The sequence below is a fragment of the Sabethes cyaneus genome, chromosome 3, assembly GCF_943734655.1.
Source record: "Sabethes cyaneus chromosome 3, idSabCyanKW18_F2, whole genome shotgun sequence".
Classification (NCBI taxonomy): Eukaryota; Metazoa; Arthropoda; class Insecta; order Diptera; family Culicidae; genus Sabethes; species Sabethes cyaneus.
This window is the reverse complement of record NC_071355.1, coordinates 17,631,754-17,636,151: the sequence shown is the minus strand read 5'-3', so window position 1 is coordinate 17,636,151 and position 4,398 is coordinate 17,631,754.

The window sequence follows — 4,398 nt, the reverse complement described above, 5'->3', positions numbered from 1 at the left end:
AATGAGACTTACAGTTAAACTTAAAATTTTAAATTAAATTAGACTCAAAATTGGACTTGAAATCGGACATGCACTTTCACTGGAAATTTAATTTGACATTGGACGTTAAATTAGACTTGAACAGACGCGATTTTTTTTGTATAGTTTGGTTGGCTAAAACCATGTGGTCCATCTCGCCATCACGAATTTTTACTTGAAATCAAGATTGATATTTTTTGTCTTACTCTCTGACACGTTACCTCTTTACTGTTCCTCTTTTCATTTTCCGTTATTTTCTGTACCGTTTTTTGTTCTCTCTGCCTCTTTTTACTCATTTTTCTTTCTTTCTCTCCCGTGTTTTATGTTTTCATTGCTTCGTTTTTCTTCGTTTACCATCCCATTTTCTCGTAATCTCCGTCCTATTTTTCTTCTTCACGTTTTTTCTTTTCTGATACGTCTATCCTGTTTTTTGCTCGTGTTTTTCTCTTTGCTTACCGACTTCCCGTTTTGTTTCTTTTTCTCTCCCGTAATACCTTTTTGTTGGCTCGGTTTTCCTGCTCGTCTTTTCTTTTTTCTGTTCCATTTTGTCCTATCTTTATCCTTTTATATCCTGTATGACCTCATTTTCTTTATTGTTTTTTTTTGTCCCTCACTAGTCTTCTTTTCTTTTTTGATTTCTCATGTTTTCTGCTCTGTTTTTCCCGCTTTCTCATCTGTTCTGTTCTGCTCTCTTTATCTTCTTTTCTTGTCCTGTTTTTCACACTTTCCAGTTTTTCTTCTGTTTGTCCTCATTTTTGGGCCCATTTTTCCTCTTTTCCTGTCCTGTTTTCGGTTTTCTGTCCCGTTAACTTGTTTTCTATTTTTTCGTTTTCGTCTGCTCCGTTCTATCCGTTATTATATCCTCCTTTTCTGTTACGCTCTATGTTTCTTTTCCATTTTATCCTGTTTGTATTCCGTTTTCATGTTTTCTCTCTATTTTCCTTTTTTCATGTTCTAGTTTCTTACTATTCTTTCTCCCGTGTTATCTCTTTGTCTTTTCCTTCATTTCTATCACATTTTTTCTGCTTTTGTTCCATTTTTCCTCTTTTCTGTCCAGTTTGTCGTCATTTTCATTCTTGCTTTTCTCGTTTTTCGTTAATCGTTTCTCTTTCATTTCTCGCATTTTTCTTCCTTTCTCTTACGTTATCTCTTTTTTCTGTCCAGACTTCTCTTTTTGCCTGTGTTTTCCCTTTTATTCTCCCATTTTCTTCTTTTCCACTTGCCCCTCACATTCTATCACAATTTTTCTTTCGTTTTTCTAATTTTCATGCCAGCTTTTCTTCTTTTTCTCTGACACGTTATATCCCGGTTGTCCAATTTTTAGCGCCTGTTTTCTCCCGTGCTTCTTTCCGTTTTTTTCCTCCAGGACTATAAACAATGTTGTCATTGAAAAATTAGAATTTTACAAACAAGAAAAAAATAATTTATCAAATTTTCTCGTAACTAACAGAAGATAATTTTCCGACTTTTCTTTGGAGTCGTCCACCATCTTTTAACTTAAAATCGGACCTAAATTTGGAAACGAATTTTAATTGGAAATCGGACTTCATGTTGAACTTGAAAGGATTTAAAATTTGACTCTAAATTGGACTTGCAATTGTACTGGAAATTGGACTTAAAATCAAAGTTATAATTGGACTTGACATTAGACTTAGCAATGGACACGAATTTAGGATTGAAATTGAACATAAAGTAGACATTGGAATTGCTCTCGAAATGCACTGCAAGAGGGATTGATCAATCCGTACAAAACTTTGGGAAATTGAATGTGGGATCGGAATGAGCAATTATACCAAATTTGGTTGAAATCGGAAGTGATCGATTACAACGGATATGATCACTTGAGAAGGGATGACACATATATAACCTTGAAACTTGAATTTTGTAAAAAACCCAAGATAGAATATTTTAAGACCTTCTTTAAATTAATTGTTTTGACCAATACTAACATCCTGTGAAGAGAAATCTGGGGTGCATCGAAGTTAAATAACAAGTGCCGTCGGACATAGCGTGACTCATAGATCATTTTTTAGAAGGTCCTATAGTTTTCGAGTTATATTTTGACGTGAGACTACGTCTTTGTTTACTTTACTGGGACTGGGTAGCACTTTGTGAAAACGAAAATAGAAGTGTAACGTTTGAATGAAAGATTTCAAATGCCAATGACTACTAAACTACTGAACGAAACTGAACAATTTATATGTCGTTGGATAGATAAAATTACCAGCAATTTTATAGGGAGTGAGAAAGCAATTTTAAGGGGAGCGTAAGAGGGGGGGCGCTTCTACATAAATGAAACACAAATTTCCTCAAAACTCGAGAACTAATCAAGCAAATGGAACCAAATTTGGCATGTGGGGGTTTTTGGAGGTAAGATGTTTTTCTATGGTGTACTAAGACCCCATCTTCTTCTAAGAGGGGGGAGGGGGGCCCATACGAATGAAATTCAAATTTCCACATAACTCTAGAACTAATCAAGCAAATGGAACCATATTTGGCATGTGTGGGTTTTAGAAGGCAGCATTTTTTCTATGGTATAATGAGACCCATCCGTTTTTCAACAAGAGGAGGGGGGAGTTTTTCTATGGTGGATTAGAACATTTGCTTTCTTTAAGAAGGGGAGATCCCATACAAATTAAATACGAATTTCTTCATAACTCGAGAACTAATCAAGCAAATGGCACCAAATTTGGCATGCGGGAGTTTTCGGAGGGATGAATTTATTTTAAATTTATTTATTTTATGATGGTTTGAGACCCCTCACCCTTGTGGTACCTTTATCTCCATTTCAACCTTTATGGTGCACACAAGTGATTTTTAAAAGAAATTTCTATGTCTCAAAGGTTGCAGGCGTTCTACTTATGAACGCCCGTCCACGTATTTTCAAAGCCACCATTGCATTAAATGAAGAATTGAATCTGAATATTTCGCTCTCCTCTTTTAAACATTCACTTAAACAATGGCACTCACAGATTCTTATAAACATGCATATGCCAGAAATGCAGTTTACATTAGTCTTTGATCTAATGATCTGATATAGTCCTACGTCACCCTTTCGTATAACCCTTAGGGCTGTATACCTTGAAGTTTTTTAAAATTTTGCTCTTTTGATTACTGCACCTAAACCAAGCAGAGTTTGAAAAAGTGGCGTATGGGGCATTTGTAGAATTAGTTATTATCTGCAATATTGCTGAAGGAAGTAATGGTTTATCTTTTGCATTTACAACGCTATAAGGCTGCTACCCTGTTGGTAGCGAAAAGAGCACTCTTTTTGCTACCAACGGCATTGCAGCCTAAGCAAAGCAAAGCAAAAAGCAAAAAAAACTGCATTTTTAAAACCCACCCTGGCACAATCTAGAAAAATCGTTACATAGCGATACACAGACGAGAAACAATTTTTGTTTCTTCAGCACAGTTTCTGCAAAATAAATTATCTACAACTTTGTAGTAGGAAATATTGCTCTATATCACAAGAATAAAAAGTTAAACTTTCTAAAACGAGCAAAAATAAAACACTCTAGTGACTATTTTTACCACAAGATAGGTCTCTTTTTGTAAACAAAATCTTCGGAATATATGAAATCTGTAGAGCAAATAGTTTTCGAGTTATTGATTTTTGTCTTGAATTCTTGCTTTTTCGACCATAGTGCGGCCGACCGTTGACTGCACGATTCCGTGTTATTTTCCGCTGTCCCGATGAGAGAGTTGAGGATTTTCCAGGTGCTTGCGCAAAATCAATTCGCGACATTCCTTTTCAGATGACGCCATTTTTTCTAATTTTCGAAAAACTGACAGCAATAAAAATACAGTATAAACAATACACTCTAAACTACCTCTACCCAAATTTTCAAGAGAAAATACCCAATGGGTAATTATCTACAGCGTTTCTTCCGTGGTGCAATTTGATGTGGGACACCCTTTAATGACTGTGTGGCTTGAATTACCAGTAGACCAAACGCGCCTGTATAGTAACGATATGTACGATGTAACAGAAACAGTTACAGAGTAATCCCTCTAATAACTCAATCGGTGGTGCTGCGCGTGCGCCCACTGTTATTTCTTAGTTTCTCAATTAACACTAAAGCTTATTTAGGGCTTATCAAAGGCTTACCGACTACCAAGAACCAGCTATATCTATTTGAAGAAGCTTGAGAAATTGCAATGAGCATGCAACATCACCCAGGGGCCTATTCGGTGGATTGCTATACTTCAACAGCAGGCCAAAAGGGAGTCTAATGGTTTGTGCTCTTCCGGCAATATCTACTACTTGATAGACTACAAAATCTATCTACTTGATCGTCATGCATTAAACTTCGGATATTATAAACACCGGTACTAACGCTAAGTTTATTAATGTATTTTTAACAAGTCTGTAAATTA